Source organism: Triticum urartu, chromosome 4, assembly GCF_003073215.2.
Source record: "Triticum urartu cultivar G1812 chromosome 4, Tu2.1, whole genome shotgun sequence".
In the NCBI taxonomy this organism is placed as follows: Eukaryota; Viridiplantae; Streptophyta; class Magnoliopsida; order Poales; family Poaceae; genus Triticum; species Triticum urartu.
Window position 1 is genome coordinate 129,445,359 of NC_053025.1, and position 26,291 is coordinate 129,471,649.

Below are 26,291 nucleotides of genomic sequence, written 5' to 3' on the forward strand. Positions count from 1 at the left end.
CAATTGCTTAGTTAGTATGCTTGAAGTATTATTATTTTTTGTCAATATGAACTTTTATCTTGAATCTTTCGGATCTGAATATTCATACCACAATTAAGAAGAATTACATTAAAATTATGCCAAGTAGCACTCTGCATCAAAAATTCTGTTTTTATCATTTACGTACTCAAGGACGAGCAGGAATTAAGCTTGGGGATGCTTGATACGTCTCCAACGTATCTATAATTTTTGATTGCTCCATGCTATATTATCTAATGCTTTGGACATTATTGGGCTTTATTATCCACTTTTATATTATTTTTGGGACTAACCTATTAACCGGAGGCCCGACCCAGAATTGCTGTTTTTTTTGCCTATTTTAGGGTTTCAAAGAAAAGAATATCAAACGGAGTCCAAACGGAATGAAACCTTCGGGAACATGATTTTCTCACCGAACATGATCCAGGAGACTTGGACCCTACGTCAAGAAACAAAGGAGGAGGTCATGAGGTAGGGGGCGCGTCTACCCCCTAGGCGCGCCCTCCACCCTCGTGGGCCCCTTGTTGCTCCACCGACGTACTCCTTCCTCCTATATATACCTACGTACCCCCAAACGATCAGATACGGAGCCAAAACCCTAATTCCACCACTATAACTTTCTGTATCCACGAGATCCCATCTTGGGGCCTGTTCCGGAGCTCTGCCGGAGGGGGTATCCATCACGGAGGGCTTCTACATCAACACCATAGCCCCTCCGATGAAGTGTGAGTAGTTCACCTTAGACCTATGGGTCCATAGTTATTAGCTAGATGACTTCTTCTCTCTTTTTGGATCTCAACACAATGTTCTCCCCCTCTCTTGTGGATATCTATTCGATGTAATCTTCTTTTTGCAATGTGTTTGTTGAGACCAATGAATTGTGGGTTTATGATCAAGTCTATCTATGAACAATATTTGAATCTTCTCTGAATTCTTTTATGTATGATTGGTTATCTTTGCAAGTCTCTTCAAATTATTAGTTTGGTTTGGCCTACTAGATTGATCTTTCTTGCAATGGGACAAGTGCTTAGCTTTGGGTTCAATCTTGCGGCGTCCTTTCCGAGTGACAGTAGGGGCAGCATGGCACGTATTGTATTGTTGCCATCGAGGATAACAAGATGGGGTTTTCATCATATTGCATGAGTTTATCCCTCTACATCATGTCATCTTGCTTAAGGTGTGACTCTGTTTTCATGAACTTAATACTCTAGATGCATGCTGGATAGCGGTCAATGAGTGGAATAATAGTAGTAGATGCAGGCAGGAGTCGGTCTACTTGTCTTGGACGTGATGCCTATATACATGATCATACCTAGATATTCTCATAACTATGCTCAGTTATGTCAATTGCTCAACAGTAATTCGTTCACCCACCATAAAATACTTATGCTCTTGAGAGAAGCCACTAGTGAAACCTATGGCCCCCGGGTCTATCTTCATCATATTAATCTTCCTATACTTAGTTATTTACTTTGCTTTTATTTTACTTTGCATCTTTATCATAAAAATACCAAAAATATTATCTTATCATATCTATCAGATCTCGCTCTCGTAAGTGACTGTGAAGGGATTGACAGCCCCTTATCGCGTTGGTTGCGAGGAGTTATTTGCTTTGTGCAGGTACGAGGGACTCGTGCGTAGCCTCCGACTGGATTGATACCTTGGTTCTCAAAAACTGAGGGAAATACTTACGCTACTTTGCTGCATCATCCTTTCCTCTTCGGGGAAATCCAACGCAGTGCTCAAGAGGTAGCAACGTCGTATGAAGAGGTAGCCGCCTAGCGTCCAGTGAATGGCGGGTCTTGGCCTTGCTCCTTGTCGGCATCGTCATCCATACCATCGATGTCTTCGGAGCCATAGTCAAGCACGTCGGTTAAGTCATCAACGGTGGCTATGAAGTGGGTGGCGGGTGGGAAGCAAGATTCCTCATCATCCGTCTCTAGCTCGAACCGGACATAGTTCAGATGTGAGTCCTTCTCCAAGGACAAATTCTTTAAAGATTTTAGCATGTCACCCAAAGGCGAGTGCTGGAAAATGTTAGCGGCGCTGAACTCGAAGATCGATAACCGATCTAGCTCGGTGTCCACGGGCGTACACAATCTGGAACTTATAACTGGAGACGAGTCCGAAGTTCCATTAAAGCGAATATTGCAGACTCTGAGGCCTCAGATGGCTCGATCTGCTTTGGCTCTAAGGTCATTGTAGTAGTAGGAACCATCTCTTGGGTGTGATCCGATGACAGATTTAAGTCACGTTCATTGGGATGAGGGGGATCGATCGTCGCGGGCTCAAATCCCTCGAAGATCAAGTCTCCACGGATATCTGCGACGTAGTTCAAGCTTCCGAACCCGACCTGATGGCCAGGGGCGTAGCTGTCGATCTGCTCTAGATGGCCAAGCGAGTTGGCCCACAGTATGAAGCCACTGAATACAAAGATCTGTCCGGGGGGGGGGGAGTTCCTCCCTGGACAACGTCATTATTCACGATTGAAGGGGCCATCGAACCTTTTGTCGACGGCACAGTGGAACTCTCAATGAAAGCACCAATGTCGGTGTCAAAACCGGCGGATCTCGGGTAGGGGGTCCCGAACTGTGCGTCTAGGATCGATGCTAACAGGAGACGGGGGACACGATGTTTACCCAGGTTCGGGCCCTCTCTATGGAGGCAGTACCCTACTTCCTGCTTGATTGATCTTGATGAATATGAGTATTACAAGAGTTGATCTACCACGAGATCGTAATGGCTAAACCCTAGAAGCCTAGCCTATGAATATGGCAATGAGTATATGTGATGTCCTTTCTGGACTATCCCCTTCGGTTTACATAGACACCGAGGGGATCTAGGGTTTACATGGAGTCGGTTACATAAGAAGGAATCTTCGGTCGCCAAGCTTGCCTTCCACGCCAAGTAGAGTCCAATTCGGACACAGTGCAGTCTTCAGCCTTCATGTCTTCACAGCCCATCAGTCCGGGCCATGGATAACAGGCCGGACACCAGAGGACCCCTTAGTCTAGGACACCCTTAGTTTGCCCGCGCACGCGCCTGGGCAGGCGGTGTGCCCTCCACTTCAAGTACGACGGCGACGCGACCCTCTACGTGAGGGTATTCGGGGAAGATGGTCGCCGCGTCGGGTGCTGCCCCGAGGACAACGACAGCGACAAGGTGCTCGGCCTTGGTGACAGTCGTGACGAGGATGAAGGTGGCCTCGTCCTCGGCGCTGGCCGTGGCTCGTCCAGCTACGGCAGCTCCTCCTACGGCGACAGCTATGACCAGCCGCCACGCCGTTGCGCCTGCTTCGAAGGCGGTAGCGGGTCGTCTCCTCGCCGGGCCCCAGTGAAGCGCGAGGAGGGGTCTGGTTGAGTCTGGGGGCGCGCTGAGGGCCTACCCTCACGAACTGCCGCAGGGGTGCGCGCCGCTTTTGTTTTGCTCTTTCCTTCCTGCATTTAAAAAGAAACAAGTATGGGGCCCTGCAGGGGTGTGTAATGAACCATGATTTCCAAGTCGCTATGTTATGTTTATTGTTCCTGCGTCATGTTGCAGTATCAGTGTTTTATGTAGGCGTGTAGGGATAACTTAGCTTGATGTGTCTAAAGTAGTTTCCGCCTCGTGAGGCGCGCCTCTCCCAGAACCTGGTGAGATCTCCTTGCCGTTGGATTGGGAGGTATCGAGGAACTGCAAAAATTTGTTAAGCACCTCTTGTTCTTCCAAGCCCAGGTCGTAGGTGCGGCCGGCCATGACCCAGAGCTCCGCATCACGGTACCCGAAGGGCACAGATTACGGGAGCTCGAGCGAGGGTGCCTCGCGAAGAACAGGAGAAATGCTCACGAGTGCACCCGTCTAGCCCCCTCGCGAGGCAGGTGAGGTAGAGTACGGGCCAAAACAAAGAACCAAGGGAAGAAGAGAGGAAAAGGCGATCGAACCAAGATGACAAGAAAAACCAGAATGTGAACTCCCATTAAGAAAAGGGGCAAGGCAACTACGGAAAGCAAATGAAAAGCCACGTCCGGCACCTAGGCTAGTCTTCTCACCAGCGCGGAGCTAAGTGTTGCCACTAGGACGTGGGAGGGAGCCCTCGAGGCCCGAGGGCGGCACTCCTGAGACTCTGGGGCATGTACAACCCCACTCATTATTATGTGAGAGTGTCACGAGCGGAGACCTTCACAGGCACACGGCCGTGCTTCACAGGCTCTTGGCCTTGCTTCATGGGTAGAACTTCCGGAGGTGCTGGATGTTCCAGGCGTTCTGCATGGGATCCCGTCCTGCGTCTCCAGGCGCGCGGCGCCAGGCCTGGAGACACGGGCGATCCTAAATGGGCCCTCCCACATGGACGAGAGCTTGTGCAACCCTTCCCTGGAGAGCACCCGCCTCAGGACGAGATCACCCACCTCGAGCATCCTGGAGCGGACGCTGCGACAGTGGTACCGTCACAACGCCTGCTGGTACCTTGCCACTCAGAGCGAGGCTTCACGGCGGCGTTCCTCCCCCAGCACAAGGTCCATCCCCTGCATGGCATCCTGCTGCATCTCATCAAACGCCAGGACCCACGCGGAGCGATGCTTGACCTCGTGAGGGAGAACCACTTCTGCTCCATAGACGAGGAAGAACGGTGTCTCGCTTGTTGGCTTGGTGGCGGTGGTGCGGATGGACCACACCACAGATGGGAGCTCATCGTGCCACCCTTGCCGCAGGCCTCAAGGTTCTTCTTGAAGGTCCTGGTCTTGAGGCCTCTGAGGACCTCCATGTTGGCGCGTTCGGCTTGACCATTGCTCCTGGGGTGTGCCACCGAAGTGTAGCAGATCTGTGTTCCAAGGTTAGCATAATATGTCTTGAAGAGATTGCAAGTGAACTGCGAGCCATTGTCGGTGATGATGCGATTAGGGACCCCGAACCGGATCATGAGACCCTTGATGAACTTGACCACAAATCCGGCCGGGATGGTGCAGACAGCTTCTACCTCTGCCCATTTGGTGAACTTGTCGATGGCAACGTAGAGGTAGAGATAACCCCCAGGCGCTCAAGGGAACGGGCCTAAGATATCCAGCCCCCAGACTGCAAACGGCCACGAGAGCGGAATGGTCTGGAGGCCCTGAGCTGGCTAATGGATTTTCTTGGTGTGGAATTGGCAGGCCTCGCAGGACTTCACCAGCTCGGTTGCGTTGTTGAGCGCCGTAGGCCAGTAGAACCCGCTGCAGAATGCCTTGCCGGCGAGGGTTCATGACGACGAGTGGTGCCCGCAGTCTCTGCCGTGTATGTCAGACAGCAACTCATTCCCCTGTTCCCTGGAGATGCATCGTAAGGAAACATCATTTGGCCGCTTCCTGTATAAATCACCATCCTGGATGCAGTATGCCGTAGCCTGTCGAGCCAGGCGCTTCGCGTCCTCCTCCTTCTCCGGCGTGTCCCTTGTGTCAGGTATTCCTTGAGCTCCTTGGCCCAACACCCCTCCTGAGGCTCGAGCGCCAGGAGTAGGCGCGCTCCCGAGGTCGGGCCGTAGGCCGGGGCTCCCGAGGCAGGTGGTGGGGGAAGCTCCTCCCGAGGCGGCCCCGGCCCCGAAAATGGAGGTGCTGCCGACGGCTTGAAGAGACGCTTCTCAAAGACGCCAGGCTCTTGGGGTTGTCGCTTGATACGTCTCCGTCATATCTACTTTTCCAAACACTTTTTCCCTTGTTTTGGACTCTAACTTGTATGATTTGAATGGAACTAACCCGGACTGACGATGTTTTCAGCAGAATTACCATGGTGTTATTTTATGTGCAGGAAACAAATATTCTCGGAACGACCTGAAACTCCACGGAACATCTTAGAAAAAACAATAAAAAATCCTCGCCAAAGATGAAGACCGGGGGGCCCACACCCTTCTCACGAGGGTGGGGGGCGCCCCCCTAGGGCGCGCCCCCTACCTCGTGGCCCCCCTGTTGCATCTCCGACTCCAACTCCACCTCCATATATTGAGTTTCAATGAGAAAAAAATCAGAGAGAAGAAATCATCACGTTTTACGATACGGAGCCGCCGCCAAGGCCTAAAACCTCTCGGGAGGGCTAATCTGGAGTCCGTTCGAGGCTCCGGAGAGGGGGATTCATCGCCGTCGTCATCATCAACCATCCTCCATCACCAATTTCATGATGCTCACCGCCGTGCGTGAGTAATTGCATCGTAAGCTTGCTGGACGGTGATGGGTTGGATCAGATTTATCATGTAATCGAGTTAGTTTTGTTAGGGTTTGATCCCTAGTATCCATTATGTTCTGAGATTGATGTTGCTATGACTTTGCTATGCTTAATGCTTGTCACTAGGGCCCGAGTGCCATGATTTCAGATCTGATCCTATTATGGTTTCATGAATATATGTGAGTTCTTGATCCTATCTTGCAAGTCTATAGTCACCTACTATGTGTTATGATCCGGCAACCCCGAAGTGACAATAATCGGGACCACTCCTGATGATGACCATAGTTTGAGGAGTTCATGTATTTACTATGTGCTAATGCTTTGTTCTGGTTCTCTATTGAAAGGAGGCCTTAATATCCCTTACTTTGTTCTGGTAGGACAAAAGATGGCATACAAGTTCGTTTCCATAAGCACATATGACTATATACGGAATACATGCCTACATTGCATTGATGAATTGGAGCTAGTTCTGTGTCACCCTATGTTATGACTGTTACATGATGAACCGCATCCGGCATAATTATCCATCGCTGATCCGGTGCCTATGAGTTTTCCATATACTGGTTCTCGCTTATTTACTTTCCCGCTGCTACTGTTACAATCATTACAAAATACAAAAAACATTACTTTTGATGTCTTTACTTTTGTTGCCGCTACCACCACTATCATATTACTTTGCTACTAAACACTTTGCTGCAGATACTAAGTTTACAGGTGTGGTTGAATTGACAACTCAGTTGCTAATACTTCAGAATATTCTTTGGCTCCCCTTGTGTCGAATCAATAAATTTGGGTTGAATACTCTACCCTCGAAAGCTGTTGCGATCCCCTATACTTGTGGGTTATCAAGACAAATTTCTGGCGCTGTTGCCGGGAACATAGCTCTATTCTTTGAGTCACTTGGGATTTATATCTGCTGGACACTATGAAGAACTTGAGAGATCCAAAAACCAAGCTCTATCCCTCAACTACGAGGGGAGGTAAGGAACTGCCATCTAGCTCTGCACTTGATTCACCTTCTGTTATGAGTAAGTTTGCGACACCTACATATGCTTCTGCTATTCGTTCTGATATGTCGCATGTTATTGATGATGCCACTTCTGCTATGCATGATACTTATGATGAAACTGCTTCTATGCCTGATACTATTGTGCCCCTTGGTGAATTTCTTGATGAACAAATTGTTAGGGCTAGAGAGAAAGAAATTATTGAATCTAAATACGATGATGATAGTGATGATGAAAATATGCCTATTATTCCTGAGGGCTATCTTTTTGATATGGACTCTAACTTGTATGATTTAAAATAACCCTGCATGCTTTCCAGAAATTCTACATCATTTTGATCAACAATATGTCAACAACATATACTCATCAAAAATTCTATAGTGCTCCCACTCAGTTCTTTGGAAATACAAGTTTCTCATAAACTATGTATAAACCCAAAATCTTTGATCATCTCATCAAAGCGTACATTCCAACTCCGAGATGCTTACTCCAGTCCTTAGAAGGATTGATGGAGCTTTGCATACTTGTCAGCATCCTTCAGGATTGACAAAACCTTCTGGTTGTATCACATACAACCTTTCCTCAAGAAAAACGTCGAGGAAACAATGTTTTGACATCCTATCTGCAAGATTTCATAAACAATGCAGTAACTGCTAACATAATTCCAACAGACTCTTAGCATCGCTACGAGTGAGAAAGTCTCATCGTAGTCAACTCCTTGAACATGTCGGGAAACATCTTAACGACAAGTCGAGCTTTCTTAATGGTGACACTTACCATCATTGTCTGTCTTCCTTTTAAAATCCATCTGCACCCAACAGCCTTACGACCATCAAGTAGTTCTTTCAAAGTCTATACTTTGTTTTATACATGGATCCTCTCTCGGATTTTATGGTCTCGAGCCATTCGTCGGAATCTGGGCCCACCATCACTTCTCCATAGCTCGTAGGTTCATTGTTGTCTAGCAACATGACTTCCAAGACAGGATTACGTACCACTCTGAAGTAGTATGCATCCTTGTCGACCTATGAGGTTTGGTAGTGACTTGATCCAAAGTTTCATGATCACTATCATAAGCTTCCACTTCAATTGGTGTAGGTGCCACAGGAACAACTTCCTGTGCCCTGCTACACACTAGTTGAAGTGATGGTTCAATAACCTCATCAAGTCTCCACCATCCTCCCACTCAATTCTTTCGAGAGAAACTTTTCCTCGAGAAAAGACCCGTTTCTAGAAACAATCACTTTTGCTTCCGGATCTGAAATAGGAGGTATACCCAACTATTTTTGGGTATTCTATGAAGATGCATTTATCCGCTTTGGGTTCGAGCTTATCATCCTGAAACTTTTTCACATAAGAATCGCAGCCCCAAACTTTTAAGAAACGACATCTTAGGTTTCTCTAAACCATAGTTCACACGTTGTCGTCTCAACGGAAGTGTGTGGTGCCCTATTTAAGGTGAGTGCAGTTGTCCCTAATGCCTAACCCATAAACGATAGTGGTAATTCGATAAGAGACATCATGGTATGCACCATATCCAATGGGGTGCAATTATGATGTCCGGACACACCATCACACTATGGTGGTCCAGGCGGTATTAGTTGCGAAACAATTTCCACAATGTCTTAATTGTGTGCCAAACTCGTAACTCAGATATTCATCTCTATGATCATATCATAGACATTTTATCATCTTGTCACGACGATCTTCAACTTCACTCTGAAATTACTTGAACCTTTCAATAATTTAGACTTGTGTTTCATCAAGTAAATATACTCAACATCTACTCAAATCATCTGTGAAGTAAGAACATAATGATATCCACTGCATGCCTCAGCACTCATTGGACTGCACACATCAAAATGTATTGCTTCCAACAAGTTGCTTTCTTGTTCCATCTTATTGAAAATGAGGTCTTTTAGTCATCTTGCCCATGTGGTATGATTTGCATGTCTCAAGTGATTCAAAATCAAGTGAGTCCAAACGATCCATCTGTATGGAGTTTCTTCATGCATATCTACCAATAGACATGGTTCACATGTCTCAATCTTTTCAAAAATGAATGAGTCCAAAGATCCATCAACATGGAGCTTCTTCATGCGTTTTACAGCAACATGACTCAAATGGCAGTGCCACAAGTACGTGGTACTATCATTACTATCTTATATCTTTTGGCATGAACATGTGTATCACTACGATCAAGATTTAATGAACCATTCATTTTAGGTGCAAGACCATCAAAGGTATTATTCAAATAAACAGAGTAACCATTATTCTCCTTAAATGAATAACTGCATTGCGATAAACATAATCCAATCATGTCTATGCTCAACGCAAACACCAAATAACAATTATTTAGGTTTAACACCAATCTCGATGGTAGAGGGAGCATGCGATGCTTGATCACATCAACCTTGGAAACACTTCCAACATATCGTCATCTCACCTTTAGCTAGTCTCCATAGCCTTTTATTTCGAGTTACTAACAATTAGCAACCGAACCGGTATTTATTACCCTGGTCCTACTAGGAGTACTAGTAAAGTACACAATAATATAATGTATATTCAAAAAACTTCTGTCGACCTTGCCAGCCTTCTCATTTACCAAGTATCTAGGGTAGTTTTGTTGGGGAATGTAGCAGAAATTCAAAATTTTTCCTACGTGTCACCAAGATCTATCTATGGAGAGACCAGAAACGAGGGGAAGGAGAGTGCATCTACATACCCTTTTAGATCGCTACGCGGAAGCGTTCAAGAGAACGGGGTTGATGGAGTCGTACTCGTCGTGATCCAAATCACCGATGATCCTAGTGCCGAACGGACGGCACCTCCGTGTTCAACACACGTACATCCCGATGACGTCTCCTACGCCTTGATCCAGCAAGGGGAGAAGGAGAGGTTGGGGAAGACTCCATCGAGTAGCAGCACAACGGCGTGGTGGTGGTGGAGGAGCGTGGTACTCCAGCAGGGCTTCGCCAAGCACCGCAAGAGACGAGGAGGGAGAGGGGTAGGGCTGCGCCAAGAAGGAGAGGAACTCGTGTGTCTTGGGCAGCCCAAACCTCAAGTATATATAGGGGGAGGGGAAGGGCTGCGCCCCCACCAAGGGTTCCCTCCCTAGGGGTGGCGGCAGCCCCCTAGATCCCATCTAGGGGCGGCCAAGGGGAGGGGAGAGGGGGGCGCACCACTAGGTGGGCCTTAGGCCCATCTGAGCATAGGGTTTGCCCCCTTCCACTCTCCCTTGCGCCTTGGGCCTTGGTGGGGGGGCGCACCAGCCCACTTGGGGCTGGTCCCCTCCCACACTTGGCCCATGCAGCCCTCCGGGGCTGGTGGCCCCACTTGGTGGACCCCCGGGACCCTCCCGGTGGTCCTGGTACGTTACCGATAAAACCCGAAACTTTTCCGGTGACCAAAATAGGACTTCCAAATATAAATCTTTACCTCCGGACCATTCCGGAACTCCTCGTGACGTCCGGGATCTCATCCGGGACTCCGAACAACATTCAGTAACCACGTATATCTATTCCCTATAACCCTAGCATCATCGAACCTTAAGTGTGTAGACCCTACGGGTTCGGGAGACATGCAGACATGACCGAGATGACTCTCTGGTCAATAACCAACAGCGGGATCTGGATACCCATGTTGGCTCCCACATGTTCCACGATGATCTCATCGGATGAACCACGATGTCAAGGACTTAATCAATCCCGTATACAATTCCCTTTGTCTATCGGTACAATACTTGCCCGAGATTCGATCGTCGGTATCCCAATACCTTGTTCAATCTCGTTACTGGCAAGTCTCTTTTACTCGTTTCGTAACACATCATCCCATGATCAACTCCTTGATCACATTGTGAACATTATGATGATGTCCTACCGAGTGGGCCCAGAGATACCTCTCCGTTTACACGGAGTGACAAATCCCAGTCTCGATTCGTGCCAACCCAATAGACACTTTCGGAGATACCTGTAGTGTACCTTTATAGCCACCCAGTTATGTTGTGACGTTTGGCACACCCAAAGTATTCCTGCGGTATCCGGGAGTTGCACAATCTCATGGTCTAAGGAAATGATACTTGACATTAGAAAAGCTTTAGCATACGAACTACACGATCTTTGTGCTAGGCTTAGGATTGGGTCTTGTCCATCACATCATTCTCCTAATGATGTGATCCCGTTATCAATGACATCCAATGTCCATGGTCAGGAAACCGTAACCATCTATTGATCAACGAGCCAGTCAACTAGAGGCTTACTAGGGACATGGTGTTGTCTATGTATCCACACATGTATCTGAGTTTCCTACCAATACAATTCTAGCATGGATAATAAACGATTATCATGAACAAGGAAATATAATAATAACCAATTTATTATTGCCTCTAGGGCATATTTCAAACAGTCTCCCACTTGCACTAGAGTCAATAATCTAGTTCACATCGATATGTGATTAACACTCAAGGTCACATCCCCATGTGACTAACACGCAAAGAGTTCTGGGTTTGATCATGTTATGCTTGTGAGAGGGATTTCAGTCAACGAGTCTGCAACATTCTGATCCGTATGTACTTCGCAAATTTCTATGTCATCTTGTAGATGCAACTACTACGCTACATTTGGAGCCATTTCAAATAACTGTTCTTCTTTGAGCTATTCTAAATTGTTGCTCCATTATACGTATCCGGTATCTCTACTCAGAGCTATCCGGATAGGTGTTAAGCTTGCATCGACGTAACTCTTTACATCGAACTCTTTATCACCTCCATAACCGAGAAACATATCCTTATTCCTCTAAGGATAATTTAGACCGCTATCTGGTGATCTACTCCTAGATCACCTTTGTACCCTCTTGCCAGATATGTGGCAAGGCACACATCAGGTGCGGTACTCAGCATGGCATACCGTATAGAGCCTATGACAAAAGCATAGGGGACGACCTTCGTCCTTCCTCTTTCTTCTGCCGTGGTCGAGCTTTATGTCTTAACTTCATACCTTACAACTCAGGCAGGAACTCCTTCTTTGACTGATCCGTCTTGAACACCTTCAAGATCATGTCAAGGTATGTGCTCATTTGAAAGTACCATTAAGCGTTTTGATCTATCCTTATAGATCTTGATGCTCAATGTTTAAGTAGCTTAATCCAGGCTTTCCATTGAAAAACACTTTTCAAATAACCCTATATGCTTTCCAGAAATTCTACGTCACTTCTGATCAACAATATGTTAACAACATATATTCATCAGAAATTCTATAGTGCTCCCACTCACTTGTTTGGAAATACAAGTTTCTCATAAACTTTGTATACACCCAAAATCTTTGATCATCTCATCAAAGCATACATTCCAACTCTGAGATGCTTACTCCAGCCCTTAGAAGGATTGCTGGAGCTTTGCATACTTATTAGCATCTTTCAGGATTGACAAAACCTTCCGGTTGTATCACATACAACCTTTCCTCAAGAAAATCGTCGAGGAAACAATGTTTTGACATCCTATCTGCAAGATTTCATAAATAATGCAGTAATCGCTAATATAATTCCAACAGACTCTTAGCATCGCTACGAGTGAGAAAGTCTCATCGTAGTCAACTCCTTGAACTTGTCGGAAAACATCTTAACGACAAGTCGAGCTTTCTTAATGGTGATACTTACCATCATTGTCCGTCTTCCTTTTAAAATCCATATGTACCTAACAGCCTTACGACCATCAAGTAGTTCTTCCAAAGTCTACACTTTGTTTTCATACATGGATCCTCTCTCGGATTATATGGCCTCGAGCCATTTTGGAATCCAGGCCCACCATCGCTTCTCCATACCTCGTAGGTTCATTGTTGTCTAGCAACATGACTTCCAAGACAGGATTACGTACCACTCTGAAGTAGTACGCATCCTTGTCATCCCACGAGGTTTGGTAGTGACTTGATCTGAAGTTTCATGATCACTATCATAAGCTTCCACTTCAACTGGTGTAGGTGCCACAGGAACAACTCCCTGTGCCCTGCCACACACTAGTTGAAGAGACGGTTCAATAACCTCATCAAGTCTCCACCATCCTCCTACTCAATTCTTTCGAGAGAAACTTTTCCTCGAGAAAGGACCTGATTCTAGAAGCAATCCCTTATTGCTTTTGGATCTGAGACAGGAGGTATACCCAACTGTTTTGGGTGTCCTATGAAGATGCATTTATCCGCTTTGGGTTCGAGCTCATCAGCCTGAAACTTTTTCACATAAGTGTCGCAGCCCCAAACTTTTAAGAAATGACAGCTTAGGTTTCTCTAAACCATAGTTCATACGGTGTCATATCATTGGAATTACGTGGTGCCCTATTTAAAGTGAATGTGGTTGTCTCTAATGCCTAACCCATCAACTATCATGGTAATTTGATAAGAGACATCATGGTATGCATCATATCCAATAGGGTGCAGTTATGATGTTCGGACACACCATCACACTATGGTGTTCCAGGCTGTATTAGTTGTGAAACAATTTCCACAATGTCTTAATTCTGTGCCAAACTCATAATTCAGATATTCATCTCTATGATCATATCATAGATATTTTATCCTCTTGTCACGACGATCTCTCACCTTCACCTTGAAATTACTTGAACCTTTCAATAATTCAGACTCGTGATTCATCAAGTAAATATAATCAACATCTACTCAAATCATCTGTGAAGTAAGAACATAACGATATCTACTACACGCCTCAGCACTCATTGGACTGCACACATCAAAATGTATTACTTCCAACAAGTTGCTTTCTAGTTCCATTTTACTGAAAACGAGGCTTTCAGTCATCTTGCCCATGTGGTATGATTTGCATGTCTCAAGTGATTCAAAATCAAGTGAGTCCAAACGGTCCATTTTCATGGAGTTTCTTCATGCATATACACCAATAGACATGGTTCGCATGTCTCAAACTTTTCAAAACGAGTGAGCCCAAAGATCCATCAACATGGAGCTTCTTCATGCGTTTTATACCGATATGACTTACGTGGTAGTGCCACAAGTAGGTGGTACTATCATTATTATCTTATATCTTTTGGCATGAACATGTGTATCACTACGATCGAGATTCAATAAACCATTCATTTTAGGTGCAAGACCATTAAAGGTATTATTCAAATAAACAGAGTAACCATTATTCTCCTTAAATTAATAACCATATTGCGATAGACATAATCCAATCATGTCTATGCTCAACGCAAACACCAATCTCGATGGTAGAGGGAGCGTGCGATGCTTGATCACATCAAGCTTGGAAAAAACTTCCAACACATATTGCCAGCTCACCTTTAGCTAGTCTCCGTTTACTCCGTAGCCTTTCATTTCGAGTTTATTAACATTTAGCAACCGAACCGGTATCTAATACCATGGTGCTACTAGGAGTACTAGTAAAGTACACATTAACACAATGTATATCCAATATACTTCTATTGACCTTGCCAGCCTTCTCATCTACCAAGTATCTAGGGTAATTCTGCTCCAGTGGCTGTTCCCCTTATTACAGAAGCACTTAGTCTCAGGTTTGGGTTCAACCTTGGGTTTCTTCACTAGAGCAGCAGCTGATTTTCCGTTTCATGAAGTATCCCTTTTTTGCCCTTGCCCTTCTTGAAACTAGTGGTTTCACCAACCATCAACAATTGATGCTCCTTCTTGATTTCTACTTTTGTGCTGTCAAACATCGCGAATATCTCAAGGATCATCATATATGTCCCTGATTATAGTTCATCACGAAGCTCTAGCAGCTTGGTGGTAATGACTTCGGAGAAACATCACTATCTCATCTGGAAGATCAACTCCCACTCGATTCAAATGATTGTTGTACTCAGACAATCTGAGCACAAGTTCAACAATTGAGCTTTTCTCCCTTAGTTTGCAGGCTAAGAAAAATCGTCGGAGGTCTTATACCTCTTGACGTGGGCACGAGCCTGAAATCCCAATTTCATCCCTCGAAACATCTCATATGTTTCGCGACGTTTTAAAATGTCTTCGGTGCCTCAACTCTAAACCGTTTAACTGAACTATCACGTAGTTATCAAAATGTGTATGTCAGATGTCCGCAACATCCACAGACGACGTTCGAGGTTCAGCACACTGAGCGGTGCATTAAGGACATAAGCCTTCTATGAAGCAATGAGGACAATCCTCAGTTTACGGACCTAGTCCGCATAATTGCTACTATCAACTTTCAACTAAAATTTCTCTAGGAACATATCTAAACAGTAGAACTGAATCGCGAGCTACGACATAATTTGCGAAGACCTTTTGACTATGTTCAGGATAATTAAGTTCATCTTATGAACTCCCACTCAGATAGACATCCCTCTAGTCATCTAAGTGATTACATGATCCGAGTCAGCTAGGCCATGTCCGATCATCACGTGAGATGGACTAGTCAACATCGGTGAACATCTTCATGTTGATCGTATCTACCATACGACTCATGCTCGACCTTTCGGTCTCTTGTGTTCCGAGGATGTCTGTACATGCTAGGCTCGTCAAGTCAACCTAAGTGTTTTGCATGTGTTTCGAGGCCATGTCTGTACATGCTAGGCTCGTCAACACCCGTTGTATTCGAACATAAGAATATATCACACCCGATCATCACGTGGTGCTTCGAAATGACGAACTTTCGCAACAGTGCACAGTTAGGGGAACACTTTCTTGAAATTTTAATGAGGGATCATCTTATTTACTACCGTCGTTCTAAGCAAATAAGATGTATAAACATGATAAACATCACATGCAATCAAATAGTGACATGATATGGCCAATATCATATTGCTCCTTTTGATCTCCATCTTCGGGGCTCCATGATCATCATCGTCACCGGCATGACACCATGATCTCCATCATCATGATCTCCGTCATCGTGTCTTCATGAAGTTGTCTCGCCAACTATTACTTCTACTACTACAGCTAACGGTTAGCAATAAAGTAAAGTAATTACATGACGTTTATGTTGGCACGCAGGTCATAAATAAATTAAGACAACTCCTATGGCTCCTGCCGGTTGTCATACTCATCAACATGCAAGTCGTGATTCCTATTACAAGAACATGATCAATCTCATACATCACATATCATTCATCATATTCTTCTTGGCCATATCACATCACATAGCATACCCTGCAAAAACAAGTTAGACGTCCTCTAATTGTTGTTTGCATGTTTTACGTGGCTGCTATGGGTTTCTAGCAAGAAGGTTTCTTACCTACGCAAAAACCACAACGTGATATGCCAATTGCTATTTACCCTTCATAAGGACCCTTTTCATCGAATCCGATCCGACTAAAGTGGGAGAGACAGACACCCGCTAGCCACCTTATGCAACTAGTGCATGTCAGTCGGTGGAACCAGTCTCACGTCAGAGTACGTGTAAGGTCGGTCCGGGCCGCTTCATCCCATGATGCCGCCGAATCAAGATAAGACTAGTAACGGCAAGTAAATTGACAAAATCAACACCCACAACTGCTTTGTGTTCTACTCGTGCATAGAATCTACGCAATAGACCTAGCTCATGATGCCACTATTGGGGAACGTAGCAGAAATTCAAAAATTTTCCTACGTGTCACCAAGATCTATCCATGGAGAGACCAGCAATGAGGGGAAGGAGAGTGCATCTACATACCCTTGTAGATCGCTACGCGGAAGCGTTCAAGAGAACGGGGTTGATGGAGTCGTACTCATCGTGATCCAAATCACCGATGATCCTACTGCCGAACGGACGGCACCTCCGTGTTCAACACACGTACAGCCCGGTGACGTCCCCTGTGCCTTGATCCAGCAAGGGGAGAAGGAGAGGTTGGGGAAGACTCCATCCAGCAGCAGCACAACGGTGTGGTGGTGGTGGAGGAGCGTGGTACTCCAGCAGGGCTTCGCCAAGCACCGCAAGAGACGAGGAGGGAGAGGGGTAGGGCTGCGCCAAGAAGGAGAGGAACTCGTGTGTCTTGGGCAGCCCAAACCTCAAGTATATATAGGGGGAGGGGAGGGGCTGCGCCCCCACCTAGGGTTCCCTCCCTAGGGGTGGCGGCAGCCCCCTAGATCCCATCTAGGGGCGGCCAAGGGGAGGGGAGAGGGGGGCGCACCACTAGGTGGGCCTTAGGCCCATCTGAGCCTAGGGTTTGCCCCCTTCCACTCTCCCTTGCGCCTTGGGCCTTGGTGGGGGGCGCACCAGCCCACCTGGGGCTGGTCCCCTCCCACACTTGGCCCATGCAGCCCTCCGGGGCTGGTGGCCCCACTTGGTGGACCCCCGGGACCCTCCCGGTGGTCCTGGTACGTTACCGATAAAACCCGAAACTTTTCCGGTGACCAAAATAGGACTTCCCATATATAAATCTTTACCTCTGGACCATTCCGGAACTCCTCGTGACGTACGGGATCTCATCCGGGACTCCAAAAAACATTCGGTAACCATGTATATCTATTCCCTATAACCCTAGCGTCATCGAACCTTAAGTGTGTAGACCCTACGGGTTCGGGAGACATGCAGACATGACCGAGATGACTCTCTGGTCAATAACAAACAGCGGGATCTGGATACCCATGTTGGCTCCCACATGTTCCACGATGATCTCATCGGATGAACCACGATGTCAAGGACTTAATCAATCCCTTATACAATTCCCTTTGTCTATCGGTACGATACTTGCCCGAGATTCGATCGTCGGTATCCCGATACCTTGTTCAATCTCGTTACTGGCAAGTCTCTTTTACTCGTTTAGTAACACATCATCCCGTGATCAACTCCTTGATCACATTGTGCACATTATGATGATGTCCTACCGAGTGGGCCCAGAGATACCTCTCCGTTTACACGGAGTGACAAATTCCAGTCTCGATTCGTGCCAACCCAACAGACACTTTCGGAGATACCTGTAGTGTACCTTTATAGACACCCAGTTACGTTGTGACGTTTGGCACACCCAAAGTATTCCTACGGTATCCGGGAGTTGCACAATCTCATGGTCTAAGGAAATGATACTTGACATTAGAAAAGCTTTAGCATACGAACTACACGATCTTTGTGCTAGGCTTAGGATTGGGTCTTGTCCATCACATCATTCTCCTAATGATGTGATCCCGTTATCAACGACATCCAATGTCCATGGTCAGGAAACCGTAACCATCTATTGATCAACGAGCCAGTCAACTAGAGGCTTACTAGGGACATGGTGTTGTCTATGTATCCACACATGTATCTGAGTTTCCTACCAATACAATTCTAGCATGGATAATAAACGATTATCATGAACAAGGAAATATAATAATAACCAATTTATTATTGCCTCTAGGGCATATTTCCAACAAGTTTTGCTTCAGTGACCATTCCCCTCATTATAGAAGCACTCAGTCTCGGGTTTGGTTCAACCTTGGGTTTCTTCACTAGAGCAGCAACTGATTTGCCGACTCATGAAGTATCCCTTCTTTCCCTTATTGAAACTAGTGGTTTAACCATCAAGAATTGATGCTCCTACTTGATTTCTACTTTCGCGGTGTCAAACATCGCGAATTGCTCAAGGATCATCATGTCTATCCCTGATATGTTATAGTTCATCACTAAGCTCTAATAGCTTGGTGGCAGTGACTATGGAGAACTATCACTATCTCATCTGGAAGATTAACTCCCAATCGATTCAAGCGATTGTAGTACTCAGGCAATCTGAGCATATGCTCAACGATTGAGCTTTTCTCCCTTAGTTTGCAAGCTTAAGAAACTTGTTAGAGGTCTCATACCTCTTGACGTGGGCACTAGTCTGAAATCCCAATTTCAGTCTTTGGAACATCTCATATGTTCTTCGATGTTTCAAAAAACGTCTTTGGTGCCTCAATTCTAAACCATTTAGCATTACGCACTGAACTATCATGTAGTCATCAAAACGTGTATGTCAGATGTTCGCAACATCCACAACCCATGCTCGAGGTTCAGCTCACTGAGCGGTGCATTAAGGACATAATCCTTCTGTGCAGCAATGAGGACAATCCTCAGTTTACGGACCTAGTCCGCATAATTGCTACTATCAACTTTCAACTAAATTTTCTCTTGGAACATATCTAAAACAGTAGAACCAAAGCGTGAGCTACGACATAATTTGCAAAGACTTTTGACTATGTTCATGATAGTTAAGTTCATCTAATCAAATTATTCAATGAACTCCCACTTAGATAGACATCCCTCAAGTCATCTAAGTGATACATGATGCGAGTCAACTAGGCCGTGTCCGATCATCACGTGAGACAGACTAGTCATCATCGGTGAACATCTTCATGTTGATCGTATCCACTATATGACTCATGTTCGACCTTTCGGTCTTCCGTGTTTCGAGGCCATGTCTGTACATGCTAGGCTCATCAAGTTAACCTAAGTGTATTGCGTGTGTAAATCTGGCTTACACCCGTTGTATGCGAACGTTAGAACCTATCACACCCGATCATCATGTGGTCCTTCGGAACAACGGACCTTAGCAACGGTGCACAGTTAGGGGGAACACTTTCTTGAAATTATTGCGAGGGATCATCTTATTTATGCTACCGTCGTTCTAAGCAAATAAGATGTAAACATGACAAACATCACATGCAAATCATAAAGTGACATAATATGGCCAATATCATCTTGCGCCTTTGATCTCCATCTTCGAGGCGCGGCATGAACACCATCGTCACCGGCATGACACCATGATCTCCATCATCATGATCTCCATCATCGTGTCTTCATGAAGTTGCCTCGCCAACTATTACTTCTACTACTATGGCTAACGGTTAGCAATAAAGTAAAGTAATTACATGGTGTTTTCATTCACACGCAGGTCATAAATAAATTAAGACAACTCCTATGGATCCTGCCGGTTGTCATACTCATCGACATGCAAGTCATGATTCCTATTACAAGAACATGATCAATCTCATACATCACATATATCATTCATCACATCCTTTTGGCCATATCACATCACACGACATATGCTACAAAAACAAGTTAGACGTCCTCTAATTGTTGTTGCAAGTTTTTTTTTCATGGCTGCTATAGGTTTCTAGCAAGAACGTTTCTTACCTACGCCAAAACCACAACGTGATATGCTAATTTCTATTTACCCTTCATAAGGACCCTTTTCATCGAATCCGATCCGACTAAAGTGGGAGAGACAGACACACGCTAGCCACCTTATGCAACTAGTGCATGTCTGTCAATGGAACCAGTCTCACGTAAGCGTACGTGTATGGTCGGTCCGGGCCGCTTCATCCCACGATGCCGCCGAATCAAGATAAGACAAGTAACGGCAAGTAAATTGACAAAATCAACGCCCACAACAACTTGTGTTCTACTCGTGCATAGAAACTATGCATAGACCTAGCTCTGATACCACTGTTGGGGATCGTAGCAGAAATTCAAAAAAATTCCTACGTGTCACCAAGATCAATCTATGGAGTGACTAGTAACGAGAGAGAGGTTTGCATCTACATACCCTTGTAGATCGCTAAGCGGAAGCGTTCAAGAGAACGGTGTCGGTGTCAAAACCGGCGGATCTCGGGTAGGGGGTCTCGAACTGTGCGTCTAGACCGGATGGTAACAGGAGGCAAGGGCCACGAAGTTTTACCCGGGTTCGGGCCCTCTTGATGGAGGTAAAACCCTACGTCCTGCTTGATTAATATTGAAGATATTGGTGTTACAAGAGTAGATCTACCACAAGATCAGAGGCTAAACCCTAGAAGCTAGCCTACGGTATGATTGCATGTTGTGATTGTTGTCCTACAGACTAAAACCCTTCGGTTTATATAGACACCGGAGAGGGTTAGGGTTACACAAGGTCGGTTACAAAGGAGGAGATATCCATATACGTATTGCCTAGCTTGCCTTCCACGCCAAGTAGAGTCCCATCCGGACACAAGACGAAGTCTTCAATCTTGTATCTTCATAGTCTAACAGTCCGGCCAATGGAGATAGTCCGGCTGTCTAGAGACCCCCTAATCCAGGACTCCCTCAGTAGCCCCTGAACCAGGCTTCAATGACGATGAGTCCGGCGCGCAGTTGTCTTCGGCATTGCAAGGCGGGTTCCTTCTCCGAATACATCACATAAGAAGTTGAATACGAGGATAGTGTTTGACCCTGCAAAATAAGTTCCACATTCCACCGTAGAGAGAATAATGCTTTCGCAGATCTAATCCGCTAGCTTGTCTTGGCAACATGACGTTATGTCGTGGCCCGGTGATTATTCGAACCGTTTCTCTTAACCAGCTCCACACATAACGCGAGGCGGTTTCTTGACACGTCTTGCCAAAACGGAGATCGTGTTCCCTTGATTACGGGATTCTCATTAACGCGGTTCGTGGGTAACCCAACCGTGTCTAGGACTCCTAGATTATAGCTAAGTCCAAAACGGCTACGGAGAGGACGCTTGATATTCACCCTCTTTATAAGGGGACAAGGTTTTCGCTTTTTCCCTCTCGTGCTCAACCAAACCCTTCCCCACCTCGAGTTCTAACACCCAAAGCCCAGGTTAGGTGCTCCGGATCTTCAATCATGTCCGGATCCAGCCTTCAAGGCCGATGGATGCCCTCCTCCGTGACAGAAGAGGACATTAAGAAGTTGAGGGAGGCCAGATACCTGACTGCCGAGGTTTCGCATCGGCTGCCTGCCCGAGGGCAGGTCGTCCCTACTCCTGAACCCAACGAGAATGTTGTGTTCGTCTCCCACTTCCTCCGAGGTCTAGGCCTCACTCTGGATCCTTTCGTCAGGGGCTTGATGTTCTATTACAGGCTAGATTTCCACGACCTAGCTCCGGACTCCTTTCTCCACATCACGACATTTATTGTCGTGTGTGAGGCCTTCCTCCGTGTGACCCCTCACTTCGGCCTGTGGCTCAAGACCTTTGAAGTACAACCGAAGGTGATCGAGGGGCAACATGCAGCGTGGGGAGGTCAATCAATAGGCAAGATGGCAGGAGCTCCATGGCCGAAAGGTTCCTTTCAGAGGTATCCGAATTATGGCAACGGGAGTGGTTCTACGTCACGGCTCCCAGAAGTGTCAAGTGGGCGGCGGCCCCCGCTTTCCGCCCGGGCCCCCCACCACAACTGATGTCATGGATTAGCATGGGCCTAAGCTGGGGTCCAGCCAAGGATGTGCCTATACTGCAAAGCCGCCTCAGAGATCTCTTCGAGGGAGATTTTAATTTGGTTGCGGTAATACAAGTTATGCTGGTTCGTCAAGTCCAGCCATGCAAACGCCGGCCCCTGCGCTTGTGGGAGTTCAACCCAGAGGAACCACGTGCCATTCAAAGTTTCCTCGGCCTGACGCACGAGGAGATGTACAAGTCATTCTTCGGACCTCAAGTGGAGTGTCCGGATATCACCGTGGACATGTGCCTGAGCAGTAATCGCGTCGCCGAACAAGTAAGAAATCCTCTAGCCGAACACACTGTCTTTTATTCGAGGTTATTTTTGAGAGTTTGCTTTTTGACCAGGACTGGCTAACGAAGGCGAAGATGATTCGGTGTTTGGCCCCCCTCCCTGAGGGTTTGGAAAATCCGCTATTGGATAAGATGCTCGAGGTCGCACCTTGCCCGGAACCCTTGAAGGAAGATACCGAGGGGGATAATACGGGCGAACGTGGGCCCCCATCATTACTTGCTCCGACCGAGGGAACGAGCGTTTCCACGAAGGAGGATGACCGGGGGAGGAAAAGGACTACTTCCGAGGATCCGGAAGCCGAAGCCTCCAAACGGGAGACGAAGTCTCCCACAGAGGGTCCTACCTCGGGGGGTGCTTTTGCCACACAAAGTCCGCGAGGGGATCTGCCCTCCAAGGAGTCGTAAGTGATCCAAAATATTTTAATAGTAAGAGTATGCTATCGTTTTCCTCTACGAAAACAACCACCGCATATATCTTGCAGTTCGGGCCTCAGCCCCTCTCAAATGAGTTCGTCTTCGGGGGATCTTCTTCTGGAGATGATGGAGAGCGAAACGCCTCCCCCGGACTCCTCCGCTCCAGAAGCGGGCAACCCCGAAGTGTCGTCGCGGAGGGCCTCTCCGGATCTGGTGAGGCCAGAAGATAGTCCTGTAGATCCCAGAAGTCCCCAGTGTCCGGCTCCCGAAGAGAGCATACGAAAGAGTCCGGCATCGTCTAGTGTGCGGTCGGACGTTCTGAGGGAGTTGGTGGGGCGAGCGGCCATCTCAGAAGAGCATCGTACGCTGATGGGTACGGTGATGGAGAGAATCTCGTCCGCTGAAAGCGGGTTACATGAAGCCTTTATGAGTCTATTGACAGGCTTTGAGGTATGTGAGATAATATGTGATAGTACTGCACATGTTATAGTAGCCCCTGAGACTCTGGTTGTCGTCAAGAATGGCGGCGAATAGAGGATCAAATTCCCAGGCAATAACCAATATGCTTTTATGTGCAGGTGGTGGGAGCTCTGGTGGCTAGCCGGACTAGGGAGTTTGCCCAATTAAAACAGCAACTGGATGCGGCAGATGCTGACATCGAGCTTGTTAACAAGAGGCTTGACGAGGCACAGGGTAAGGGTGTCAAAACCGGCGGATCTCGGGTAGGGGGTCCCGAACTGTGCGTCTAGGCCAGATGGTAACAGGAGGCAGGGAACACGATGGAGGTAAAACCCTACGTCCTGCTTGATTAATATTGATGATATGGGTAGTACAAGAGTAGATCTACCATGAGATCAAGGAGGCTAAACCCTAGAAGCTAGCCTACGGTATGATTGTTGTATATGGAGTTGATTGCCTACGGACTACAACCCTCCGGTTTATATAGACACCGGATAGGGTTAGGGTTACACAGAGTCGATTACAATGGTAGGAGATCTTGAATATCCGCATCGCCAAGCTTTCCTTCCACACCAAGGAAAGTCCCATCCGGACACGAGACGAAGTCTTCAATCTTGTATCTTCATAGTCCAAGAGTCCGGCTGAAGGTATAGTCCGGCTACCCGAACACCCCCTAATCCAGGAATCCCTCAGTAGCCCCTGAACCAGGCTTCAATGACAAAGAGTCCGGCGCGCAAATTGTCTTCGGCATTGCAAGGCGGGTTCCTCCTCCAAGTCCTTCATAGAAGATTGTAAACACCAAGAGTAGTGTCCGGCTCTGCAAAATAAGCTTCCACATATTGCCATAGAGAGAACGATATTGACACAAATCAAATCTGCCGACGTATTCCGTAGTGCGTCATCACACTACGGCCAAGTCCTTTACTCGAATCGTTTTTTACTTTTCCACCTCAGCATGTTTTGCGAGGCGGTTTCCTTGGCACGTCTTGTCAAAGCAGAGATCGTGTACCCCCTTTACGGGATTCTCATCAATACGGACGTGGGTAACCCAACCGCGCCATTTATCACGGCGCCTGGGAGGCAAGCGAGTTTTACTAGGCTGGTGGGGATGCACAACCGCATCCACCCATATAAGGGGATAAGGATCCACCTTTTTACCTACGCCTTCTTCCTCCTTTGCCTATCCATCTCCTGCGCACTCGAGCTCCAGCACCCAAGCCCGCACTTCCCACCTCAACCTTCTCCAGCAATGTCCAGAGCAGGAGGTAAGTGGATGGTCTCCTCCACTGCGGAGGGCCAAGTCAAGAAGCTAAGGAAGGCCGGATACCTGTCTAAGGACATCGCGCACCGGCTTCCCAAAAAGGGGCATCTTCTCCCCACCCCAAGGCCCCATGAGAGGGTAGTATTTCTTCCCCACTTCCTCCGCGGACTGGGTTTTCCACTCCACCCATTTGTCCGGGGGCTCATGTTCTACTACGGCCTGGATTTCCACGATCTGGCCCCGAACTTCATCCTCAACATCTCGGCGTTTATTGTCGTGTGCGAGGCTTTCCTCCGCGTCCGCCCTCATTTCGGCCTCTGGCTCAAGACCTTCAACGTCAAGCCCAAGGTGGTGCATGGCAGCCAGGCGGAGTGCGGAGGTGCCATGGCGGGCAAGATGGCCAATGTCCTATGGTTCAAGGGCTCTTTCATGGAGACCCTGAAGGGGTGGCAATCCAGGTGGTTTTACATCACCGAGCCACGCATTCCAAACTGGATCGCAGCCCCCGAGTTCCGATCCGGACCCCCCACACGGCTTATGTCCTGGAAAGAGACGGGCCTGTCATGGGGTGACGAAAAAGAGGTGACTGGATTGCAAACATGCATCCAGTCCCTGGTGAACAAGCCAATCCGACTCGTTCATGTAATCCAGGTTATGCTCGTCTGCCGGATCCTCCCGTGCCAACAACGGGATTTTAATCTGTGGGAGTTCGACCCGGCGCAGCACCAAACCCTTAGTAGGCTCTTCGACACGACGTACGAAGATGCTTGGAAGATGCTATTCAAGGGCGCCGAGGCTCCCGCATCCGCTTCCGAGGACCGCGGATACAGCTCGCAGCGTCACGCTAGCGAGGTAAGCTATCTTCACCTTTTACAGGATGTTAAGCTTTTTTCATAGTTTGACTCTATGCGGGATCCAAACTCCCTTACCTTTGACAGGATTGGCGAGCGATATCCGGACCGATTAACTGTCCGGCTCCGCTGCCCGAAGACCCAACCCCAGCTCCACTAGTGAAGCTGCTGCTTCCGGCGCCTTATGTGGTGCCGGAGAAGAAGGCCAAGAAGAAGAAGACCACGGGGACTCGAAAGAGTGCCCACAACATGGTGGTGTCGGACTCGTCATCCGACGAGTCCGAGATGCCCTCTTCCCGTGAAAACGAGGAGGAGGAAGAAAACTCTCCCCCCCCAGCGGAGGGAGGAGAGAAGAGGAAGGCCGCCCCAACGGGGGAGGCCGAGGGGTCCAGGAAAAGGAAGACCCCTCCGCCGGACTACTCCCCCGACGCCGAAGAGGGCGGAGAGGAGTGGCCAAACAGGGCCAAGCGTCCGGCGAAATCGTAAGTTCGGATATCAGAGTAACTCATGATGTTCCTTTGTTGCACAGCTTTACCTAATGTTGAACGTAATTATGCAGCCCGCCCCGGGCCGAATTCAACGAATCGTCGGGCGGCTCCCTGGACTCATCGGACGTGAACTCAGTTCCGCCCGCTGTCTCCCCCCGCACTGCAGACGATGCCGAAGTGGCGTCGCAACAAGCTCTAGGGCAGGAGGAGGTGGTC